This window comes from Triturus cristatus, chromosome 10 (assembly GCF_964204655.1).
Source record: "Triturus cristatus chromosome 10, aTriCri1.1, whole genome shotgun sequence".
NCBI lineage: Eukaryota > Metazoa > Chordata > Amphibia > Caudata > Salamandridae > Triturus > Triturus cristatus.
The window spans coordinates 405,207,086-405,234,155 of NC_140593.1; the positions used below are offsets into that span (position 1 = coordinate 405,207,086).

The 27,070-nt window shown below is 42.9% G+C and overlaps 1 protein-coding gene and 1 pseudogene across 14 annotated transcripts in view; both read left to right on the forward strand.

Annotated features, from left to right (window-relative positions):
- The window catches only part of KIAA1217 (KIAA1217 ortholog), a 1,240,780-nt gene that overhangs the window by 811,897 nt on the left and 401,813 nt on the right, over positions 1–27,070 (forward strand). The gene's annotated exons all lie outside the window — the stretch shown is intronic.
- LOC146789523 (U2 spliceosomal RNA) lies at positions 14,003–14,162 on the forward strand (annotated as a pseudogene).

The following is a 27,070-nucleotide window of genomic DNA, read 5'->3' on the forward strand; positions in this document are numbered from 1 at the left end:
ATAGGCCACGCCCCTTCAAGACATTAACCACGCCCCTTTTAGAGCACCCCCAGTTTTTTTTTCCCACTTAAAGCACTGACCCTACCAATAATTTGAAGTGAGCTTAGAAAGGGCCCTCTTCGGCTTTAGTGTCACTCCTAATTGTTTGATACTTATTCGTTGACTTGCCTTCCTCTTCTTGTGGTTGTCCGCCCCCAGGAGCGTAGTTATCTTTACTATCATTTTCATTGCCTGACTTGTATCCTTCCACTACTCATATGTAGGGATTACTTTTTTCTTTTTCATTAAACACTCAATGAGAGCGCACGTTTTCTTACTCTTTCTTGTGTTGTGCCTCTTTCTACCTTCAAATATGCATCCCCATCCATTCCCTTCCCTTCCGCCCCTCCCCCCAACCCGCCTCTTTGTTGCTCCCCTACCCCCCACAGTAGTGGTAATTTTGTTGCAAGTATCCAGCTGTTGCCCTTTTTTGCCAGGCTACAACGCCTTGCATAAAGTACTTAGTGCACCTGCATTGAGAGAGCATGTGTTTCATTGGTCTGTCTCGTGTTGTGCTTCACCCCTCAAATACCCGCCCCTACCCATTACATCCTCTTCAGCCCCCATCCAAACCACTTCTTTATTACTCCCCTGCCTCTTGCGGTGTTTGTAATTTTTCTGTGAGGCACAGAAGCTGCCATTTTCTGCCAGACCACCTAGCACTGATTAAAGCAGTAATGTGCGTCTCTGTGGCTCTCTCACCCCCAGCCCACTAACCATTCCCTCACCTGAACTGGACCCCACCCCATTCCCCCACTCAATCAATTATTTAGTTTTTGTTTGGAGGGCCTGGCAGCTGCCATTTGCTGCCATGCTGCTACACTGTATGAAACATGTTTTGCATACTTTTTTTTATACTTACCAATATAAGTGGTGTCTCCCATCTAGGATTGGTAAATAAACACAAAATAAATTGACTCCTACTTCGTTCTGTAGGCATTGGTATCTATGGTGATGAAGGCACACTCATACGTCATGCCCCATGCAAGTGCCTACAGAATAACATGGCGGACAGTAGGAGCTGCGTCATTGCTCTTTTTCGCTCATTCTTTTTTTTTTTTTTTTTGCTGATGCTGCACGGCATTGACAAAAAACATTGTCAAAGCCAGTAAGTCAACAAGGTGATACCTGTTGCCTTTGCTTAGTTGAGTCTTTATTGGGAAATAAAATACTGTATAGCCTTTAATTTTTGACAAACTGACGTTGCAACTTGTTTAATGGGGATCGCTTTAAAACTATGTTTTAGCATATGTCATAACATGCTGATATATACCTTCCATTTTGCAGTTCAGAAGCACCTTCTTTAAAGAGATGCATTTCAGGTAAAGAAAGTTCCAATAAAAAGAGTCTCTCAGAGATCATCTTTTTATTAGGTGGTCAAGTAGGCACTTCCATTTATGCTGCGAGAGCTACTCATCCTGCTTGCTCTGTAACATTAGAAAATGACTGTAATATAACACTGTGACTTCATTTTCATATTCCAGGTGAATAATGATGTCATATCTAGTCTGGTATTGTAACTTTTTTTTATTTGTTCCAAGCAAAACCCACACCCAAATGATATTGATCACTATTTTGGGAAAAACAAAACAGCTAAATTCCCTGTGAGATAGTGGATTAATTTAGGTTTTGCTACTTTGGTAAGTGGGTGGGAAAACCAAGCAAATACTGAAGTCAGTTCAACAGCAAAATATGAAATATCCACTACTAAAGACCTTTCAGATGAATTGGTCAATCTTTGGTATATACTACAAGAACCTTGGTGATTTATTTTTGAAGAGCTTGAAGTTATTGAATAGAGTATTTCTGCTTAAGAGTTCTTTAACAAAAGTCCTCCTGTACAAAAGGTGAAATTGATTTCATGTTCTGGAAGGAGATGTATTATAAGGCAAACTATTGAAATGTTACTGACTCCCAAGTTGGGGAGGTAATTTAATCGCAAAAGGCAATGGGTCCCCTTTAGACCCCTTCCACTTTGTGAATTGGAGTAAATGTTTCAGGTGGAGGGTGGAGTAGTCAGTGGACGGCCAACTCTCACTTAAACTTAAATTCCTTTAGGTAAACTGGACTGCTTTAAAAGAATATGCTTTCTTTATTCAAAAGCAAGCATGGTGGTCTGCTGACACTTGTAGGCCATCATCGCTGTGATTGTGACCAATCAGAGTGAGTCGCAATATGCAACATACTTACTGAATGTTAATTGTGTAGGTCGGACGGTGACTCTCCCAAGTTCCTTACTTTTAAAAATGACCTATTTGTACATGCATTGTTTGCAAAACAGTTTTTGGTAACAAAAAGTAGACTTGCAAATTGCAAGCACTTTTTGCAAACAGAAAGTTAGTACTTCTGACCCCAAATTAGGCAAGCAAACATCAAATGCTACTAAAGTGTAAGTGAATAGCAGGAACTCATTCTCACTTTAGTGAGATCACATTGATATAGCCAATAACCACAGAAATTACATAACCAGTCACATCAAATATGCTATCACCAATGGAATGATTTAAGGTCACTACTCAGTAGAACATTTTAGCTTTGTTTAAAAAGTCACAGAGTGAGACTTTAATAAATGTATATATCTGAGTCTGGTCTCATCCTTTCAAAGAGACCCCTTCTCACATGACCAATATCACTATCGCACATATGGCCTCCAGTATACCCCTTTCCTTTTCATTTGTCCTCCAGTATACCCCTTTCCTTTTCATTTGGCCTCCAGTATACCCCTTTCCTTTTCATTTGTCCTCCAGTATAGCCCCTTTCCTTTTCATTTGGCGTCCAGTATAGCCCCTTTCCTTTTTATGTATCACTTTACAACTACCTATTTGTAAATGTCTCTATGAAGTGTAATTTCATGCTGTGTTTTATTTGTAATGTAATTCATTGGTTTATTTATTTGAGTTATTGTTTTTATAACACACTCGTGAAACCAAAGGATGTTACATGTTTACAAGTTGCATGCGTGACATTTTTGCAAAATACTCAGTAGTAAAGAATTTTTTAAGCAGTCCGTCCTCTCTATCACTTCTGTGATTTAAAGTCATCTGTAACTTCAGTAACTTCCCTCTTATGCTACTAGTTCTTTTAGAATCCATTGGTATGAGCACACATCTAATTTTCATTTTATTTATTACTTTGAAATTCCTGTGCTCCTGCTCTTATATCTGTTAAGAAATCACTTCAGATTTTTTACCCTGTATTTTTGTTCCTGCAATTACCAGTCTTGTATTGTTTTTTGTACGACTGTTCCATAGTATTTCATTTTATATGCACACCTCAATTACACTTATCATTTCCACAAACCGGAACATATTTTGTAAATTTGCATACACCATCGAGCTGCTGCTTCTTTTTCCATAATTAACATAAATCACATTTTCTAGTTTGTACTGATCTTTTTTTCTTCTCTTAACACAACCATAATCTCATGCTTTACTATAGCCTTATAGCCCACTGTAGCTGGCTATACCCACCTTTGAAGGCCCTCTTTAGCATTACATGCTCAAGGCAAGAGCCTATGGCGAGGGGGCGTAACATTTATTGCTAGTTTAGCCCACTATGGTGGGCTCAAGGACTATTAGAACATTCCGTCCCATGAGGGCTGGATGTTTTAATTAAAAATTAAAAATAAAAGCCTACTGGGAGGCATGAGGGATTTAAATCCCCCACAGCTTGAAAGCTTATAAGCCTGTTTTTCACAGCTCCTGCCCTGTATGTTTAACAATTACTGCAGCGCAAAGGGTATTGGAGGTAACTATCAAACATGTGCAGCAGGAACTGTGAAAGCAGGCTGAAGTCAGCCGCTGGTTCTTCACCTGCTATGACAAACTGCTATTCTTTCTTTGGCCAAGCCGAGAAAGACAGAGGAGCTGAGGAGAATTCCCTCCGCCATCCTTCCACGACTCCAGTGACTCTGTGATCCATGGGTGGAGGGGGGGCAGAGGAGTTCTCTCAGTTTTCCCTAATCGGCAGCCTCTGCCTCTCTGATTCCCCTGCTTAATCCGCATGTCCTGGAGAGGCAGGGTAGAGGGCGAGTCAGAGGCTGTCAATAAGGACACTGAAAGATTGACTGCGGTGGGTTTTTACCAGTGTCTATAGCCCGCTGCTGCTCCAGTCTCTTCAATGGCACTCTCAACATTCCAGTGTGCTCACCTGTGATGTGCCTTAGTTTTATGGAGCCTTTGTCTTTCAGTGCTGTATGATGTTCATTGTTACTCTTTCATTATCTTCCCTTTACTCATTATTACTTTTTACTTCAAATTTCCTTTGTCTTCTCATCCTCCAGCCTCAGGCTCTTTCTCCTTTGCTTTTTCTGCCCACTTGTAATCAAAACCTCCAAAGGACTTTTAGGGTTAATTATATATGGTTTTGAATAGTCTTGATAGTTTGCTATGGTTGATATCAATAACGTACGTCTCAGAAAACATAGAAGTTGATTAAGGCCTGACATACCAGACTTCTGTCTCTTGGTTTTACACATAACACTTTGGATCACACTTGAGGAGAAGGGAAACAGGATGTCGGAACAATTCTTGTGTATCCACTGTCTGGTTCCTGGAAAAGCATACTTATTTTATACCAAACCTCTGGCTCTAGGTTTATTGTGGGTACAGTGGCTGGCCCATTATGGATTTTAGTGTCAGGTGTGAGAGGAGTCTATGAATACCACAGTACACGCCCCACAAACACATCCAGACCTCAGAGGCCAAGGTTATTGTGGCCAAAGCATTTCACCATCTTGAAAATTCCAAGGTGGTTCTGGATTGTCCTGAGAACTTTTACTGCATTGGTTAGGACATGTCCAGGAGTCTTCCACCCACTAGCTAGTGTCAGGCATAAATGTGGCACTTCCAGGCATCCACTTCAGAACACTCCTGGATCTGAGGAAGAACAGAAGAGGACTGGAACTGCTGTCTGTGACCTGAGAGGAGCCCTAAAGGACTGGACCTGGTCTGTCTTCTACTCAGGACAAGGAAGTGTACTCCAAGGTTCAAAGGTTTGGCCTCATATTCAAGCTACAGGGATACCACAAGCTACATGAGGCCGTTCCTGTAACTACCCAGCCGACCAGTGACAACGGGACCTGGACTGGACCCTGTTGTTTGCCTTTGCCTGAAACTCTATGAGAGTCTCTAAGTGCAACCCCTGGGAACCTAGTGGGCTTTAGAAGTGTACTTCTGCGGTTGGTTAGGACTTAGAGGACTAAAGTCACAAGGTAAAATCTTTGACCAGGATGACCCTGGTTGTTCTATCCGATCTGTGCACCATCGTGGTCACCATCAAATTGTGCCTAGGCACTGGTCCACCGCGACCATTGACTATCATTGGCACTTTATTCTTTTTGGCACTATTCCTTATTAAAACTATAAAAATTCATATCACCATTTCCCCATATTGGATTTTGTCATTTTGGTGTCATTTTGTTTATTAGATTTTACTCAATTTTTCCAATTCAGTTTGAGATTTTTATTGTTTTGCATTTCAACATCATTACTATTTTTGTGCATATTGTCCTAAGTTAAGCCTGCCTGCTCTGTGCAATGTTATGTTAATGATATAGCACACAAATACCACTGGTCTCTTGGCGCTTACCTTAGGACTATCATAACATGTTACTGCCAAGATTATTTAAATAGAAAAGTCTTCAGCCTTTTCCGAAAGAGAAGAAGAGCTACTTCTTTCCTCAAACTCTCCGGCAGTCCCCTTCAGGGGTCACGCATGGCTCTGTTCCCTTGATGGCTACCAGGGAGCTGAGCTCGGGTTAATTTAGTTGCATTGAAGCTTCAGTCTGACCTGGGTTGTGATTATTCCTTGAGGTGGGCAGCCACTCGCCTGAAATAACAATTCAATTTCTTTCAGGGCCTCACTTATTCTTTAGTGTTTGTAACATTGCCTTTGTGAATTGGGGGATGCGCCTGTGTAAATTAAAACTTTGTGGTACAAAGATTGCACCTGGTTCAGTCACTTCTGCGCATGCTAGACACAGTAACCCTTTCCTATTTGCTTGTTGTCATGCCAGAATTTGCTCAATTTGGCTGTTATTTGCAATTGAAAAGTCTTTATTTAGATCTTCTTTACCCAGACTTCTTTCCCTAATAACAATAGCAATGGTTCAAAGGTCAGTAGTTTATAAAACTAACACTTTGTGGTAGAAAAAGGAGACACTTCACAAAATAGAATATTGTAGTCAGTCATATGACTCGATTTAGGAAGCACTGGATTGTGTTTGTTGTACTTGTATTTCCTGCTGACCTCGGTGTAAGCTCTTGGGGTATTGACGCGACCCCTGCTTCCTACCTAAGGGGTATTCCTTGTCTGAATTTGTATGAAGAGTGTAGTTGGTCGAATGACATTCCTGCTCAGTGCATAAACGCCCTCATGGGTCGATGTTAAACATTGTTGTCAGTACTTCCTGTATGTTTCTAAAGCAGCTTTACCTTCAAACACCTTAGCCGGGCTAAGGGCACATTTTTGTTTTAATTATGTTTTGTCTTCCAAAGCAAATGGAAATTCATCATCTTTTCACGCTGGCTAGTTCACATACAAACCAGATAGCCCCAAGGAGCAAAACACATATTTAAACAAAAAACATTTGCTAGACAACAAAAGTAAGGGAAAAAGTAGGTTTTTGGTACTATTTTTGCACAGTACCTATCTAAGTATTTTATTCCTGTTCTGTCTGATGTATACATTTAGCATTATTTGAAACATGTTAAACAAGCCATCAGTGAGTTATAGGTTTTAACATAGTAAGAACTCAAAAGTTAATCCGTGCAAATAATGCAAACTTAGGCTCTGCTCTGAGCAGCTGGGAAAGGTATTTGGCCGAGTGGGTTAGGCCATGCCGGCTGTTCTGTCAAGTCAGCATGCACCGGAAAACAAACGTTTGCCATCAGTACATAACGACAAACATGATTGTGCATGTGCACAGCTTCCTCTGCCCTACGTTCTTCTAAATCACATGCGCACACAAACAAGCACGCACATAAACACAAGCACGTTCACTATAGCCTGCAAGTACCCTCGCATGACAGCTCGCACACACCATCCTCTACACCCAGCCAGCCGATGAACGTATGCCTAACAAAAGTATTCACACTGCTGCAAACAAATTCTCAAATAAATCACCCTCGAATCACACACATCCATCGCAGACTGATGTGTGGGTGCCTTGGCTTTTTTGCATACAACGCATGCCTTGTAGTATGTCAACATGGTCGCTGGGCATTGAATAAATTGGAGTTCATGGCACATCATTGGGTAACATGGTACAGGCTTTCAGTCACACAAGCCGCTAAAGTTTCCACAAGTTAAAAAAAACGAAATGTGGTCAGTTGCCACTTTTTTTTCCTTATGTTTGTGATCAGCAGCTAGGAATTAGTTTTCTATTCTCTGCAGCGCATATACACTTCACATCAGCCAAGGGTCTTGAAGGCAGCTATGACCTTGTGTTAGTTTCGTACCAGAGGACCCAAAAGATACAAACCAGCAGCTTCTGTGTGTTTCCCAAGATTGAATGGAAGCATTGTTCACTGTCCGGTACAGCAGATACAGGAGCTGGGCATGACCCCCCCCCCCCCCCCCCCCCCGCACGCGCTTCAGACCACAGTGGACTCACATGTTATAAAAGACACTGACTTTTAGGGCGGGGCGCGGCAGATGGACCTGTTGCTGGAGGGATGATGAGAAATGAGATTTCAAGTTTAAGTCTAGCATAAAGGTATGCGGGTGCTTTATGGTGCCTGAGAACATTTCCTAATAGAGTTATACAAATAATGATGCTGTTAATCAGACAATGTAATTAATACAGGTACAGAAATAGACTATTGAGCTAGAGATGTGTAGTGAAACATGAATGGGGTGTACCCTAGGGCTCACCGTGTCTTACATTTTTTTGCTGAATTATTGATAATACTGATCATTCTTCCTCATATCATATGTAGAAAAATAGCACATATTAAATGCCAGTTTGTGGTAAAATACCAGTATTTCTAGATATGTTGATTTCGGGGTTCGGGTGCATGGCTCTGCTGTATAAGATCTGCAGACAAAGCATTCTCTGACAGGGCTGCTGCCTCCCAACACCACGCTCCCCCAGAACAGAAATCAATGGGAGAGCGAGGGACACGAGCTAGTTTAGCTTTCCTCTGAAAAAGTCATATTTTCCTTTTGGGGCTAAGGAAATCTGCTGGCTGCGGCTCCCCTAATTTAACTTGCTGGCATTTTACTGAGTTTGACAGACCATTTTCTGCCTACACACAAACCAGTTTATTTTAGCAAACAGCTAATTTTACTGCTACCTCAGTGTTTCCTCTCCTGGGCCTTCAATCCAGCTCATCTACAATTGATTGTCATCTCTGGGTAAATATGAGTTTGACTGACTCACCCAATTTACCATTCCCACTCCAAACAGCATCACAGTAGGCAAGGGTCAAATTGCAAAGAGGTGAATTTTACTATTCCCACTCGATACAGCACAACAGTAGGCAAGTGTCAAATTGCAGAGGTGAATTTTACTTTTGGTACTGCAGTCTAAACATGAGTAGGCAAAGTTATTCACTTCAAACACATTACATATATAAGTAACACCTAATTTAAAAAGAAATACACTCAATATAAACATGATTAATTAACATAAATACATATCTGATAAAAAATTGTTTTTTACATAATTACTATTCATTAAAATAATTATCAATTAATAAATTGTCGTTGAATAATTTATTAACTTCCCACCCTATACCCCTACAAAACCAGCAGCCTGCACCTAAAATATAACTTTAAAAGTAAGTATTCCATAATTTCCATATTTTGCATATTTAAAATCAGTTAGGTAATTAATTAACAATCAATTGTTAATTAATTATTTTTTAATTCACTTACCAGCCTAGAGCCCTACAAACCTAGGAGCTCCCAACTAAAATATAATTAAAATGATTAATTAGTCCATGATTTAAATATTTCAAATTAAATAAGTAAATTATAAATAATAATTAATTATAATACAACTATTAATTAAAGACCTTCCCACTCTTTACTCCTGCAAACCTTGCATCACACAAATAAAATATTAGTACAATAATACTGGGCCTTATTACGATGTTGGTCTGAACGACCGTCTGACCGCCACTGCCGCGATCTGATTCCGAATGCCAAGGACGGGAAAGATACCCCCTCACTGAATTACGATGCAACTGCTGCTCCTGGTCTCATCTACGACAGTGGACATTCCCCCAAATCTGTCACTGCAAGTGTGTGCAAAATCACAGTAAACATGTGATATGTACACACAAGCATGACATATGTGGGGATATGCCTTGTGCTGCATGTACCCCATTACTGGAGTGTGGCGATCTGTACACAGTTCAGTCAATGAGGATACATGCCACCTGCAGACTTACCTGCATTCCGGCGCCCACAGGCTCGTAGACTTAGGGGTTCAGCTGCTGTGGTGTAGGGGGGACCTGGAGAAAGGTATTCACGCCAGAGACTGTCAGAGAGAAGCTGATTTGGGTGTGTATACACCTGAAATCCATCTTTTCCGACAACTCGAGGTAAACGGTTGTACCGCCACGGTCAGGTCATGGGAAACCCACATCGTAATCCGAACGGCGGTCGGAGATCCCTGTACTGCTCTACGGATGTTGTTTTTCTCCGACTGCCATCTCGGCAGTTGGAGAAAGACTGTTGGAGTCTGCGGTCTTTCATCGGTCGGTCGGAGTACAGGACACATGCATTATAATACGGTGGTTGGATCGACCGCTTCCATCGAGACCGCGGCGGTCGGATCGCCTCAAACAGGACTGTAGAAAGCTGTCCTACAGGCTCCTATTCAGACCCTCAGTATTACATATTTTCTTACTTAAAAAGTAATCAAATAATTAATTTAAAATGGTTGTTCAAATAATTAATTATTACTTAACTTCCCACCCCTGTCTCCTACAAATCTAGCAGCCTGCAACTAAAATATAAGTAAAATAAGTAAGTATTCCATAAATTATGTAATTGAAATCAATTAAATAATTAACAATTAGTAATTCATTTGTAATGACCTATCGCTTAATTTATATTCCATCCCATTCTCGTACAAATCCAACAACCCACTACGACACTATAAATTACTATAAAAAATGTTTTAAAAAAAAATCTGAATCACTTAGAATTGCAAGGTATATTTAAAAAAAATCTTTATATAAACAATAGTAACACAGAAAAATTAAATATCAGCTAAAACACATTCAAATAATTAGAAAACTAGATTTTTACCACTATATTATTGAAAACAATATTAATAACATTGATATTATTAAAGACGAAACTGCATACCTCAGAAACCGATATTCATCAACGATATTGCGTATCACGATATTTGTGTATCACAATATTAATTCTCTGCCTCCAAATATTTTTAAGCCGATTTTTTTTGGGTCCAAATACCCGCAGATGCATGTGCACTTTCATTTTTATGTATTCCATACAAGTACGTACATCATGACAATTGTAGGTGTAAATGTATGGCTTGTGTTGTTATTCTTTTATTGTGAAGTAGCCCTATTGTTTTAACCTAATTTAGTTTCTTTTTAGGACTTTCTAAGTCTGTCCTCTTCGTTTCTCCAGCTCATCAGTGTAATTCCTAAAATGGTGCAGAGGAAAGGCACTCCCAACTCTTCAAATTGCTCAGTCGTTCATCAAAGAAGAAGCTGAAATGTGTTAGTGGCGGTCAGCCATTTTGCCACACACGGCTGCTGCAAATACAAATAAACAGAAACAATGGATAAACGTGCCTGCCTGCCCTCCGGTGCTCTTGCTTCGGTTCTTTCATACTGAATTAATGTGTGCACCAGAGGCTCATAACAACATTATTTCAGCTGACCCTTAAATATGTGGACAGGGCATAGTTTGGTAATAAAAACAGAATTTACTTGGGAAGAATACGTATATTGGATGGCTAAATTAATACACAAAAATAATGAGCCTCTTTTTGATGTTAAAAGTATTTAATAGAAGGGACTCCATGCTTTGGGCTATGAAGCTTTCTTGTTTATTTTCCGTTCCGTAGCAGTTGACTTGCCTGCAGGAATTTTATTATGCATTCAGCAATGCGAAAAATATTGAAAGAAATGTTTCATTATTTGCATTTCGCCTGACTCAACCGTAACGAATTTCTAACTTATTTGCAATGGCATTGCATAGATAGTACATTTTCTAATTACTACAGCCATTGCATTAATGACTGTAATATGCGCTTGTTGTAAGCACACCTTACATGCATTTGAAAGAGGTAGCACAGTCAGATCCCTAGGGATTCAAGGTCCAATATTATGGACCATCCTCAACTGGATCCTGAGGGAGAACCTGACCCCCCTGAACTTCAGAAAACTCAAAAAAGAGGAGTTCTTCTAACTATGGTATAAACTTTGTGATCTTGAACGAAGAATACCAGACTTTGGTATCCTTCGCTCATCGATGGTTAGAATACCTTGTATTCGGCCCGAGTCCTAATGCAAATGCACTTCAGTCTTTTCTACAACGCTTTAAAGAAACCATAAAAGTATGCTAAGCGCTTTATAAAAATTATTTGTAATTAAACACATCTGATTTTGGATCAATAACAAAATATATGATTGCCTTCTAATGTAACCAAGCAAAAAGTGCTGTGACGCGAGGTATGAGAAAATGTGGCCGCTTTTCTATTCAGGAGCAAACAGATTTAAGGAAAGCGTCACCACCAAACTCTCCCACCATTTATCGCTCCTCACTGCCAAATAGTGGAAATGTCAGTGCATGGGGCTCATGCTGGAGAAATTTGGCTGAGTCTGGCATTTTGTGAAGAAAAAGGCTCCTTTAGTACAGTTATTAAGGTAATGTGTTTGAAATATCAGAGACAAAATATCCCGGGAGGGCCACTGATGGGTTCACCTTAGAGGTGTGATCACTATATAAAACTAGTATTACCAAAGCCAATAGGTCTGCCTTTGACAAGCCTGAATCACGTTTTTAATGTAACTTGATTAAAACATGTGCATTAAAAGAGTAAAAGTAATACAAAATACAAATGCCACCGTCTAAAGGTAGCATGCGTATGTTTGCAAAGAAACCAATAAGTACAAAAATGACACATTGCGAAAAATAATTTAAAAATATGAAATGAAAGCAGAAATAAAAGCAGAGATTGGCCTACCGGACCTGGCTCTGAAATAGACTACTTTATTGGTGGATGTGCAAGTGTAAAATGCCATAATTGGCAATGCAAGACAGGCCATGTTTGAAGTGTGCTGACCCATTGCCTCATGCTGTATGATGCAGTGTGTGGATTACATTGCCGTACATCAGTAGTAAAAGTGTGAATCTCTCTCTCTTGGGCTGTGTGTATCCCTTTGCAGCGTATCTGTCCAATTGCAGTAGTTCTGTTGTCCTATTATCTTAGTGCCTCACTGGGTTTGCCCTATTTTGCTCACTCACAACGCTCATTCGTTTCTTTCTGTATTCTTTAACTAACCCTTAGTGGTCCATATGGAAATGGGCTTTCAATGAACAGTTCCAGGGTACTTTTGGTTTACCACATGTTCCAGTTCCTAGCACCTCATCTAAAGACCTCAGCAAGCACTTTGTCCCGGCATGGAGTAACCTTTACTTCTTTACAAAGACTGAAGAACTGGAGTGAAAATAGCAGTTTCATTTGCACCGAACATGTCCTCCTGTGCAGATATTGGCAGCTCAGAGCACTGTGCCGGCAACTTCAGCTCTTATCAAACCCATGGCCAACCACAAGCAAGCAAGCAGGTCGACTTTCTTAAGCTGGAAACTTCCTAGCTAGCTCAGTAAAGCCTTTGAAATAAGTTTGTATCGTAACTCTCATCTGTGACTCTCGCAGTCGGTCGTTGTGTATGTTGACGATGAACATATATTATGGGACAGGTTTTAGGAAGATTATTTAAGTGGTCTGTGACTTGGGCTCTCCATTTTCTCTGAATCTTACTATGTTTAACTTGGTTTCTGACTAGGGCTGCTTCAAGCATTAGTGGTTGATAATTGTTGGTCTTGTGTTTAGCCTTCTTTCCTACCAACTGAAAGGCTGCCTGCCACGAATCGAATGTGTGACCAGTGTATCAGGTGTGGCACAGACTGCATGGACTGTGCGGTTTGTGTTCTGCCCGTTTGCATTCATCGCGTGCTGTTAATCTATGCTCAGCATTGCTGTTCAAAAAGAAGAGAATGGTCATCTAGCATGGAGGTGGAAATTGACAGCGCTAGCCGAGCTGAAAGACCAAGAGCAAGGGTGCGTGCTGAGTACGGGCAGACGCGGAGCACAGCTAGTATTGGAGCATGTTGCTTCACTAGTTGTGTATTGGATAGGTATTAATAAGATAGTAAGCCTTATTAGGAAGGCAGCTATACCGTTGCATAAAATGTCCACTTTGGGTTATGGATGCTATAGGTAGATGGTTGGAGGTAGTTGGGGAGTCGGAGCACGTATCTTTTGGAGATCGTGCTTGTAGTTGTAGGAGGAGTTCTAGCTATTATTGTGTGCCTTATAAACGTTTGCATTTAGAAGAAGAACAAGGTTTTAAAAGAAGTTGAGATGACTGTAGTGAACCAGATGTTGGTTAACATGAGGGATTAAGGTATGAAAGAACAGGAGGCAATAAATACATAAATGAATATTGATTATTAATTGAAGCAATGCATATAAAAAGTAAACAATCCTGTGACCTAGGACAAGAGTTCAGATAGGCTTCCCTGGAATTTGATCACAATGGTGACATGTCCACAAATGTTATGACCTCTTGTCTTTTATCCTTGCTCCCAGAATTGATGACTACTGCTGCCCACTTGTGCTACACTAACATGTCACTGGTGCCTCATGTTCCCTGTGCAGCATCACATAGTACAGCTATCATATTACTCTCAGCAAACCCTTATGCCTGAGTAACATGATTCCATCGTACAACAATAAAGTAGTCCCATCGCTTCTCGGCCTTTTGGTTAAGATCAAGTGTAGTATCTGTTCTTATCAGTTTAATAAAGTAGTCCCACACGTTTCAATTCCAAGATTGCCCATTTTGGCTTGCTTATCTCGGTAAAAGTTTCTATATTCCAGCTATGTTTTAATGCATTTATTTACTTGCCAGGCTGTACTTAGAATAAAAGCAAGGTAACCCTGATATATTTTTCTTTTGTTACCGCAGTTGTCCAGAGTTAAGGAGAGGTGAATTAAATGTAATGTCCGGGATTTTTGGGGTGGCTGAAAGAACATGGCTTTAAAAATAATTTAGCTCTGCATATAGAATAGTTTTTCAGGCCCTGAATTATGAAACTCTTAGAAAATACATGATATGGTTATTCCCTCCCTTACAAAATTGGTTTCTATTTTTCTGGTTCTTCCAGTCGGATCTTAAAGCCAATAAAACAGATGTTGCGATGTCTCCCTTCATTGTTGAGTGCATAAGATACAACCGTGAAAACCAACTGAAAAAACTCCTAACAGGCCATCTAATCTCTCTGGTGTGGTGTTAACCCTTTTCTGGATGCTTATTAGTTCCTGCTTCATTGCAGATGATTCATCCTTGTCCCCCATACCTTCTAACATAGTTTGTTCCATCATGATTCACATAAATCACGTATCGGGGTTAGCCCAGCGGTTTCCTGTCGTCCAGCCTCTTTCTTCTAGTGCACGGATTGCTTTTGCTGCGCTCTTAAGTCTATAGACTACTCCACAGTCGATGTATTTTCAGCCAAACAGGAGGGTGCTTGCAATTAACCTATATAGTCTATAAATTATATAGGTCCCCTTCTTACCCCAGTAATAGCAATATTAGCTGTTTTCTTTTCAAGTAAGCGGTTGTCCATAATATGAGTATAGGTGGTGTCACCAGCACTCAGTTTTTTGGACCTGGACTTGGACTTATTTTTCATCATCCGACTTTCATCCACAGTAATAGAGAGTGAGGCAGAAAAGTGAGAAAAAATAGTAAAAGATTGAAAGGACAACAGGGAGCTGTTGAAAAAACAGGAATGAAGAAGAATCTGCAAGAAAGTAAGTTAAAGGCACTGGGTGGTCGAAGCCAGAGTCAAGAGGTGGAATTAAAGCTAAGCAGCTTTGGTAGGTTTCAGTCACGGCATTTGGCTACACCGGCAGCAGACTCCTAAGCCAAACTTTGGGCTCCACTTTTTTCTAACAAATTCGGTACTGATCTTCTCGTGCTCACAAAACCTGGAAAAGTTCACCTGAGATCCCAGGAAAAGCAGCAGAAGAGATGGCATTGAATGTCTTGGATCCCTATATAAGTATAGGGTACAGGCTGGATTTTAGAGTGAATAAAAAGTACAGTATCATATTAAAGCATCATTCTCTTTTACGTATGGCGTGTGCGTGCCTTTACTTTTAAATTACATTTCTAAAACGTGAAACAAGTAATTTATAAAAATACTAATGTAAAGTTGAGTTTTTACCAAAGTTGGACTCTGCGGTGTGACCCTCCTTTCATGCTCAGCTAGAACACTATTGTAACGCAGAACTGTGGGTGAGCAGCGATCCCGTTCATATGTGGATTTAGATAAATGCGATAATACCACATTAAATCATGGAAATACCAGGACTGTTTAGCACTTGCAAAGGCTGGCGGTAGCAGCATGTGAGGTAATGTAGTAAAACTGGAGGTAACGTCACTGCATACTATTGCAAATATTCTCAGATCAAAAACTGAAAATCTAATGAAACCACTCCAGCCAGCACTCCAGCCACCACTCCGCATCAGCGTCAACGGGCCCGAAAATGTGAACCTTGCAGAGCTCGTGTCAGTCCGGATGCATTAACTACATTGTTGAACTAAAGGCACTGTACCGTTGCTATATTGGCTTTTATTTAAGCTTCACTCAAAAGCTCAAGCACTGCACAATTTTATCTCTGAATACCTTCCCCTAGTTCCCAAAGCAGTATTTGCATATGATGAACAAGCACCCAATGGGGTGTTTACAGATGCATTGCCCATAAGCGTCGGGTTTAGCGTGATTAAAGTTTTCCAGGCTTAATATGGCTGCTTGAACAGAATATTGCTATTACGCATTCATAAACTTGCATAAATGCAAAAAATGTTTCGTGCTTAATCAGGCACACAAAACTCCATGCCTCCTGTGCAAAATATGAATTATTATGTAGCACCTGCAGTAGCGGCAGTTTTCTGCTTTTTGACTCGAAGGCCCATCAAAGAGAAGCTAAGCTCCAGCTGTTTCCAGAATGTCAGAAAATTATATATATAGAGAGAGAGAATGATCCGTGCAGGAAAGTATTTGAACGCTTCTGGCGTTGGTTTTCATTTACATATGGCTGAACACCGCAGGATCTGGGATGCGTGAATGATTGGGGCTGGTTTGTATGCATGCAGACGCATTTTTTTTTATAGTGCCTTATTGAACACATGACTAATTACACAGTACCAGCATGAAGTGGCTTGAAATCACAGCCACTCTCTTAGAAATGTATTTTATGCAGGGCCACTGGAATTATGTGATTCTACTGATGTGGCGTTTTCCACATCATTATAGACTTCAGTGGTGTAACGATAATTGAGGGGGCCCCTCTGCAAGGTACCCTCTGGACTTTATCAGGAGCTCCCCGGCCGAAATGCAGTGCTGCGGGGGCCCCCTGGAGCTTGGTGGCCCCCCCTACACTGCGGGGGATGCGGGGGCCTGTATTACGCCCCTGATAGACTTGCCCCTCTTCCTACATAATCTATCATCAGTTGCATATTTTGCACATTTTAACAAAAATAAATTGTAGCTCCAAAGGATCGAAAGTTACTATAAATGCTGCCACGCAGTGGCCAGACCTTTGAAAACATTACTGGTCACCTTTCAGCTGCTGATGACTTGTTTATGTATTAAACTGATACTTATGAGGTGGAAACTTTGCGCAGACCTAGTTAGTATGTAATAATGACATTTTGGCAGAGGCAGATCCTCTATTTGAATTGAGGAGCTCCGCTCCACAAGCCGTCAGAGCTCCAGAGCTGAAAAATAAAACGGTGATAAAGTTTATTTATTACAGTTTTATTTTTCAGCACCCCGTCCCAAACTAAGGGGCCGATTACGATGTTGGGCGGAAAGCCTCCGACCAACAGTCGGATTCTCCTAGACCGGTTCGGAACCCATTTGCCCGACTCAGTCGGAAACAATTTCTGACCGACCGATTACGATGTTGAATCCTGACAGCCTTTCCGAGTCGCACTGTCTAACACAAAAAGGCTGTCAGAAACTGACTTTGGGGGCCCCTAGCAGGCCCCCCTTCATCCTGAGGCCTCCGATTGGGGGCCGTGGGTGTTCCCAAGGGACCCCTCTTTAAAACCATGCACTGTGTTGCAGGCACCAAGGGGTGCCCACGGCAGGATGCAAGGTTTTCTGCATACAACCATTTTCCCCATAGGAGCCTGTGCTGTCAGTCGGAACACAGGCTCCCTTTGAAGTCAATGGGAGTCCTTCCGAATGGTGTTCGGAATCATCGTAATCAGCTGATCGTGAGTCGGTCAAAACTGAATCTGACAAGGAGTCGGGCGGATTCCCGCAGGCTCTGATGCAGTGTCTGAGCGGCAGATCAGGTAACTCAGCCCAATCCTGGAACTGCTCTCATAGCATGAGAGCAGCGTCTGGATTAGCTGGGGAGCCTGTGCCTTCTCAGAGACTGCCTGGAGTGAAGTACAGAGGTGGCTGCAGGCGTCTGCCAGTGAGAGGTAAGTTCTATTTTATGTTGCATATACCCTCAAACCCCCCCTCATCCTCCCCCCACTTTTGTTGTGCAGCGGCAGCCACTGGTGCCGTCCACAACCCTGGCCCCATTCCCCACCCCGAACACAGATTATTCATAGAGATCATTTGTGTTGCACAAGTGAACTTGCGCACATGCAGCTATAGCTAAAATCGTGAAAAACATTTCTGAATCTGTGGCAAAGATGACAGCAGTCCCCATATCACCAGGGGCCCTCCGCATCTGCATTTTTTTCAAGAGCTGTTTGCTTGTGGTCCAGCACCTGCAATGGTAAAACGACTATCATGGTAAAACCCAAACTGAGAGTCTTAGCTAGCATGATTCCATTGTCTCAAAAGCAGACTGAATAAAGGTGACTCTAACTATGTAGATTACGTACCAAAATAAGCTCACTTAAGTTTTTGTGGGGGCGTTCCTCCTAAGTTATCTGCCTGTCTGTCAATCAAAGTATACAATCTTGTTAACTGCATAAAATTAACATTTGCAATGAAGCCACATTTCTAGATGCAGCTTGTACTTATTTATATATTTTATGTGCTGCAGGGAGGGGTGTAGGGGACAGCCACAGTGCTCCACATTACTGCAAATCATGTACCTACTGGATTCTTTAATTGCAGTGCGATTAAGGAATCTAGGGAGTTATTAGGATGGCGGACTAGTCCACCCGCCATCCTTGCAGTGCTGGGATCGGCCGCCATATGTGCGGCAGTCCCGCACCGCTAATTAGGATGCGACCGCCACCGTCACGGTCGCATTCCGCATATTTGACATTGCGGCGGGTGCTGCTGTAAGCAGCACCTGCTGCAATGCCAAAGTGCCTTGTTGTGCATTGCCATGCACAACCTGGCAGGCACCGCGTGGTGCCTGCCACCTTCTGCATGGCCCCAAGTGCAGCCCCCCACCCCCCTGGGGGCCCGCAACGGGCCCCCAAAGCAATTCCCCGCCAGCCTTTTGCCACCATGCAAAGGCCTGTGACACCCTGCATTCTAATATTGATGGCAGTGTCTGCAAGGCACCATATTGATGCCCAAGTCCGCCCGGCCGGCAATCAGAACAATTGCCGACCGGCAGAAAAGCGTCGGACGCACTATGCGTCCGCCGCAATACCCCTGCCATTGTAATATGGCGGGAGGTAAATCAATCAATCAGTTAATTTGTAAAGCGCAATACTTACTCGTACGGGTTTCAAGGCGCTGGGGGGGGGGGGGGGTGTTGCTGCTACTGGTCGAAGAGCCAGATCTTGAGTCGTCTCCTGAAGGTCAGCAGATCTTCGGTTTGTCGTAGGTTGAGGGGATGGGTGTTCCAGGTCTTGGCGGCGCGGTGGGAGAAAGACCTGCCTCCGGAAGTGGTTCTACGGATGCGCGGGACTGTGGCCAGGGCGTGGTCAGCGGAGCAGAGTTTCCTGTTGGGTACGTAGAAAGAGAGTCGACTGTTGAGATAGGCTGGGTTGGTTTTGTGGAGTACCTTGTCTGCGTGGATCAGGAGCTTGAAGGAGATTCTTCTGTCGACGGGGAGCCAGTGCAGGTTCCTCAGGTGGGGGGTGATGTGGTCGCGGCGCGGGACGTCGAGTATCAGGCGTGCAGTGGCGTTCTGGATTCTTTGCAGTCTGTTGATGAGCTTGGTCTGGGCTCCGGCGTAGAGGGCGTTTCCGTAGTCGAGTCTGCTGCTGACTAGGGCCTGGGTGACTGTTTTCCTCGTGTCTGTCGGGATCCATCTGTAGATCTTGCGGAGCATATGGAGGGTGTTGAAGCAGGTAGAGGAGACTGCGTTGACTTGTTTGGTCATGGTGAGTTTCGAGTCGAGGATGACTCCCAGGTTGCGAGCATGGTTGGTAGGAGCCGGGGGTGTCCCCAGTGATGCGGGCCACCAAGAGTCATCCCATGCTGAGGGGTTGGGCCCGAGAATGAAGATCTCCGTCTTGTCTGAGTTCAGCTTAAGTCGGCTTTCTTCCATCCAGTCGGCGACAGCCTTCATTCCCTGGTGGAGGTTGGATTTGGTGGTGAGGGGGTCCTTGGTGAGGGAGAGGATCAGCTGCGTGTCGTCGGCGTAGGAGATTATGTTGAGGTCGTGCTGTCGGGCGATGCGTGCGAGTGGTGCCATGTAGACGTTGAACAGCGTCGGGCTGAGGGAGGATCCCTGTGGGACGCCGCAGATGATCTCGGAGGCTTCGGACCGGAACGGGGGGAGGCGGACTCTGAGTTCTGCCGGGGAGGAAGGAGGTGGTCCAGTCCAGGGCCTTGTCTCGGATCCCTGCGTTGCGGAGGCGCGTGCATAGTGTGCGGTGGCAGACGGTGTCGAAGGCGGCGGAGAGGTCCAGGAGGATGAGGGCCGCCATCTCGCCGTTGTCTAGCATGATCCTGATGTCGTCTGTGGCAGCGATGAGGCGGTCTCGGTGCTGTGGTACCTGCGGAATCCTGATTGGGAGGGGTCCAGGATGCTGTTGTCTTCGAAGTGACAGGTGACGGGACACGCAACAGTGACAGGTTGGGATGGCGGGCGGGAGGATCACCACCGCCGGGCCGGCAGTGGCGATACGCCCGCCATCCTAATCACCCCCCTAGTAGGGAAATTATTTTTTGTAATATAGCATGTAGCGTTTTGTTATAGCTATATAGAGCTTGCGTAATATTAGTCAGATGTAAGATGCACAGTTTGAGGCAGCATGTCATTTTGTGAGGATGTTCTAAAGATTGCACTTTCAGGTCGCACATTGGCACTTTATTTTTAAGCCTTAATAATTTTTAGATTGTGAGTGTGGTTCGCTCTGCATTATGGGCTGCTTTATTTGGCCCTCATTTGCAGTTCTATATAGTTTTAATACAATTGACATGAATTGATATATTCTGTACAATCGATTGAGATCTATAATGTTATGCTGCTATGACTTATCTTTGCCTATTCCTAATGTTTACAATGATTTTTTAGGTTGGTTTATCTGGCTAGTTCATAGCTAGCTCTAAATATGAAATGTCTTTTTTATTTCTGTTTTTATGATTGATTTAATTTCATGTTTTAAAAAAATACTTTTATGGTTGCATAAACCGAATTAAGAATATTCGATTGATTGATTGATTGATTGATTGATTGGTACTGCAGATTTTTCACAGACCTACCTACTCAGCCTGAAACACCGTGTGTCATACCATGTCGGCTCCATTCACTCGGACACCCGGTGAGGAGAGTTTACTCACACAGTGCCACAGTGTGAACTAGAGACCCCGGCGGGATTCCAGTTCATATGTGGAGATCCTGCGCAAGCAATATCCATCTTGGGTTGTTCACCCCCGTCAGGGCATTGGCTGCAGCCACAGAAGCCTTTGTTGTGTGTTTTTATTAATTCGTTGTGAGGGAGGGTGGGTCAGCTGAAGTAGATGGTCTCTAAGGTCCGCCCGTCCCCTTGGTCTGCCCTCTCTATGGCCGGCCAGGTGGTGATGGGTTCAAAGCCTCACACAGCCCAAAGAGACCCATTTCTCAACTGAACTAATAAGTAGAGTAACTTAGTCATTAAGTTTAACTAATGCTTAACTGCAGTAAACGGTCGCCAGGGCTTGTTGCCACAACAGACAGGGGCTCAGGCGGCCCTTGACATGTGTTTAATGGCCAACAAAAATACTGTTGGGCTTTTAACCACACACTGGTGACTGCCTCTGCTTTTCACGCGCGCTAGAGCTCCTAGAATCGGGCCTCAGCTGCAGAAGAGAAAATGTTTCTTTCCACCACAGTTAGCACAGCTGTGTGGGGGGTGGCTCAGTGCACTGCCTCTGAGCCCATGAGAAATGGAAAATCTTGATTACAGGTCGTTCTTGAAATAGTAATACTATTCCACTGCACTTTTTTCACTACTGAGTAGTTTCACTAGTCCCGCATTAAAACAAGCATTGGCATAGCCAATAGGTCTCGCATTTGGGACCTTATAAGTGTTTAGCCATGCAACAGTTGCATAACTAAATACTTATAAGGTCCCAAAAGCGAGGCCTATTGGCTATGCAAAGCGGTCGTGCGGCCGCGAAAGTGAAAGTGATCGCGATCAAACATCAAAGCGGCCGCGAAAGTCGCGCACATGCACTGTAGCTCTAGGCTGGCCTGGTAGCACTTTTTGGAGCCCTCTCAATAAGTCTCGCCAGACCAGCTCATGCGCTGGGTCAGGCGAGACCTAAAAATGCCATCCCTGCTGAGAAGACCTCGCACTCTCCCGGTAAATTAAAAAAAGTGCAGGCACTAAGTGCCTGGCAGCACCTGCCCATTGCAAGCACTGCTTATAGGTGTGACTTGACACAACATGTCACATGGTTGTAGGCACCACATTGTACGCCTCGTTGTGCTTGCCACAAAGCATACATAGCGGCCACAGCAAACTCATACTTTTACTTGGACGGCTTATTGCTTTAATAAGGATTTGTAACCAGTGCTATCTGTGGCAGTCTTTGCTGTTCATGCCTCCGAGCATACACAACGGGTTAGAGATGTGTGTAAGGCACCGAGGAAAAACTAAAATATAAACTATAAGGCGTCAGATCCTGTTCGGGTCATGTTTACTCCGGAGTTAACTTCCATTGCCCATTACTTTAAACTTTTAAAACAGATTTCAGGCTCTTGACAATGGAAAACAAAAGCTTTTCCCCACCCCCTGTGGAAAATCTTCATGTTATGCAGCCATAAATGTTTGTGTAAATCAGTATGTTCATCCCTTTACTCGATTTCATCAATCGTTTCACAGTATCATTTTTAGTAGCATTGTCCTAAATTCTAAAATGACTGGCAATATTTTGTTAACAAGCTTCCTTAACTTCATGAAGTTGTATCGGTAGTTATATTTGCAAAACTTCTACTGTGGGTGAAATTTCCAGCATGAAAAAAAACATTTGTGTGGGGATTTCCCTCCAGCAAAGTTCAAATTGTTCTGCAAAAAGCTTTCCAGCAAATTTCATTATTTTTTTGCGCTCTATTTTTTAAAACGTTGCCACCTTCGTGTAGGTTTAACAAACAAGAAGATAGGGCTGTCCTTCACCAATGTTGCCCACGTCAATTTTCGAGATCATAAAGGGAAAATAGAAGCACAGCTCAGCACAGTCTTTATGTTTACATGCCTTCGCTTGTTATTAGTTATAGGAAAAAGCCTCTTTTTGCACGATTACATAGATTTTTTTGACTGATTTTGCTGTTTGTTTATTTTACTGCACTGGGACTATGCTAACCAGGTCCAGTGCATGTGCTCTGACCCGTAAATTACGTGGAATTTGGCTATACTCCTAATTGACATGATTAAATTATCTATAAGTCCCTAGTGTATGATATCAAGTGTACCCAGGGCCTGTAAGTTAAAAGTCACTAGTGGACTGGAGCACCCGATATTCCAGCCACTACAGCGACAGTGCAACCATGTCTGCAGGCCTGCCACTGTAGACTGCCTGTGTATTTTTAAAAGGACAAATCCGAACTGTCAAAATAACTTCTTTTGATAGACCTAAACCCACTTTTTAAATATTATGAAGTCACCCCTGAGTAAGCCTTAATGCCCACAAGACAGGGTGCATAGTATACAAAAGTAGCGCATGTAAAAGTTTAATGTTAAACATGTATTTACAGTGACAATGCCCCAAATGCTATTTTTACTGTATCAGGGTTAGCTGTTCCATGGGGAAGCCTTCGGATATAATTTCAAATATAAGTTTTTTATATCCACCAAGGAAACACCTACAAAGTTAATTCTTGGACTTTAAAAAAATGTTTATTACCAGCCCAATTCATGGTAAAATCGGATTTGTAATAAATAATTTGTAAAAGGTACTTTTAGAAAGCCACCTCTTCCTTGGGTAAAGTGTCTAGAAGCCCATTTGAATGACTTTTCAACTGTCATCCAGGGTAGGCACAGGAGCTCTGCACAAGGAAAGAAAGCTTCTGCCATGTTGGATTTAGGTAGAGAGGGGTACTATTGGATTGTTTGCAGCAGGACACACTGGAACTGCTGCTAAAGTGGGTCGAGTTACGCCTGGTAACTTTTGTGCTATTGGTTAAGTAAGGGCTATAAGTTAATTCCACCTTCAGACTAGTGGCAGGCATAATTGTGGAACCCTCTTTAGAACGATATTGGACCTGAGGAAGACAGAAGAAGGACTTAGGGACACAACTAGCTACTAGAAGCCCTGTTCCTGAGAGCCCAGCCGATCAGTTCCAACTGGACCTGCCCTGAACCCTGCTGGTGGCTTCTGCTAGACTGAGTCTTGGCTCCCCCCATGGCTTTTCCTGAGATGCTGCAAACCCGTGGCATTGTCAAAGTATACCCCTCCTAACATCCTGAAAAACCTGAGACTCCAGAGGACCAGGACAGACCTGACAAGCCAATTTCACGAATGTGTATTACTGATGGACCAAAAATTCAGGTGCTCCAGCTCAGAGCTTTTCTGCAGCAGCTAATCCATTTCAGCGGGCCCTTGCACAGAGATCATCAGGCCTTGTGGAGTTCTTTTCGGCTACAGCGTGCAGCCTAGCCCCGTTGGAGGAGTCTGAGCCCCCAAAAAAGTGACTAAGTCTGAATGTAGAAATCTTCATTGGGCGAAGGGGCCATAAGTATCTGGCCGGAAAGGGACCTTCCTTGGATGTAAATTTAGAATTTCTTCCTCTCAGAACTTTCCTGCCAAAAGTCAATGGTTTCACCAAGACCTCGTCCGCTGGTTATTCAGCCTCATGAACCTCTTTTCAGAGACTTGGACAGAAGATAAAACTTGTGAACAGGTAGAACCTGGTTTCTGTCTCAGACCCGCGCTGCAGTGTGGGCCGTGTTAACTCGTGCCTAGGTACTGGTGAATGCGAAGACAACAAGACTATGGATGGAATGCTTGAATTTGATCACAGCCACTGGCAATCTCTGGGGCTGCATCCCAATCTATTATTTTTCACCCCCATACCACCTCGGTTTGGACCCAGCCAAATGCAAATCAGTCTTGACTCTGCTCCTCATGGGAATAGTCCAGCCTGAGCTGCCACGTCTGGGCATACCCGGTGCACCTAGGGCATCAAATGCAAAAACAAAAAGGTGATTGATGGAATGCTTAAATTAATCTCAGCCCTCGCATTCGCTCAAGGCCACATCCCAATCCATCGTTTTTCATCCACCATGCAACCTCAGTTTAGACTCAACCATATGTAAATCAGTCTTGACTCTGATCCTCATGGGAACAGTCCAGCCCAAACTGCCAGGCCAGGTCCTCCCTGAACCGGGAGTAAAGCAAGCTAGGACCCGATTTTGCTCTAGTTAGTGCTCTTCAGCCACGTATAGCTTGGTTCCATTGGCACAGTGAGCCCAGAACCCACGTCTGGGCATACCCGACACACTTAGGGAAAATGGAAAAAAAACAAATTGATGGACAGAATTCTTGAATTAATCTCAGCCGCTGGCAGTCGCCAGAGGCCACATCCCAATCCATTGTTTTTCACCAACTATGCCACCTGAGTTCAGACCCAGCCATATGCAAATAAATCTTGACCCTGCACTTCCTGGGAACTGCCCAGGCCGAACTGCCATTCCAGGTCCTCAATGAACTGGAAAAAAGGCAACCTAGAACTGGTTTCACCTTAGTTAAGGATCTTTGGCCAGGTATAGCTTGGTTCTGGTGGCACAGTGAGCCCAGGATCCACATCTGGGCATACCTGGCACACTTACGTCATCAAATGCAAAAACAAGAAAATGATGGATGGAATGCTTGAATTAATTTCAGCCACTGACAATCGCTCGGGTCGCATCCCAATCCATTGTTTTTCACCCACCATGCCACCTCAACTTGGATCCAGCCATATGTAAATCAGTCTTGCCTCTGCTCCTCAAGGGAAAAGTCCAGCCTGAACTGCCAGGCCAGGTCTTCCCTGAACCGGAAAATGAGCAACCTTGGACCGGTTTCTCCCTAGTTGGGGCTCTTCATACAGGTATAGCTGGTTTCAGTGGCACAGTGAGCCCGACGCCCACGTCTGGACATACCAGTACCCGTGAAGGGCAACAAAACGACAACACTAAATGATTGAGAGGTGTTAGAGAGGTGAATACTTTATAGATCTTTTCAGTTGCCTCAAAGTTGTTTTTACAAGAGCAAAAAGAAAAAAATCCAATAATCTTGATAAAGCTCACACCACCACAAACCACAATGTGACAAGATTTAATATACTCTTAAGTACTTTTCTTTTTAAGTATAGTACCAAAATTGTAGCATCAACAAAGACACATTAAGCAAAAATACTTTGCTAATTACAAATCTATTTGTTATCACCAGGCAAGTTCACAACTATGGGCCTGATTTAGATCTTGACGGATGATGGATATGGATATCCCGGTGATGGATATACCGTCTGCCGAAATATATTATATCCTATAGGAATTATAGTTCAGTGGACGAGAACTCCATCACCGTTGTGACGGAGTAACCCGTCCGCCAAGATCTAAATTCTGGCTACATATTTGTGCATTACAAAAAGCAATTTCAATTTACATTTAAGAAAAGACTCTATGAACAGGTTGTTGATTGACCTTAGTTGATTAGGCCTGGCCGGTGCACTCCGATCCGTTCGCGGAGTTTTTTGCGCTCCGCAGAGCTCACGGAGTGCAGAAAACTCTGCTTCGCGTAGTTCAGCGTAGTTTTTACCCCACTAGCGTTCGCAAACGGTATTTCTACCTGAGCAGCAGGAAGACCAGCGCAACAGCAGTGCGCACTACACTCCGCCACTTGCAGAACTTTGCGGTGTTTTTTTGTAACTTCACGGAGTTCCGTGTAGCAAAACTACGCAAACTATGCCCAGGCTTATAGTTGATATAAATTCTGTTCTTCCAAACATAAGTTGAAGGAGCAATACCATTTCTATCCCCCAAAGTTTAGATCCAGGGCTTCAGAAGAAAAATTCCAGATTCAATTAATCTTTTTTTAATTAGAATCCAATCTCAATTTCATAGCATGTTTATTAGAGTTAATAGAGTTTTAAAACACACAGAATTTCCTTGAGGCTTCTCCATATTTAAGGAGCTTAATCCACTTTAATGAGCATTTTTACTATAAGCCTATAATAGAGACATCAATTGAAAGTAAAGTGAACTATACCTCGGGAGTGCCATCCATATAAGATTACCTTCATTAAAGGTCCTTGATTGTCTCTGTAGTTATTACAATTTTGTTATTATACTCCCCTCGCTACAAGAAAAAGTACCGTTATCTTCTTTTTTTTGCTGTAATAAACAACCACTAATCAACCTTTGCTAATAATTCTGTTCCCCTTACACTGGGAATGGAATGA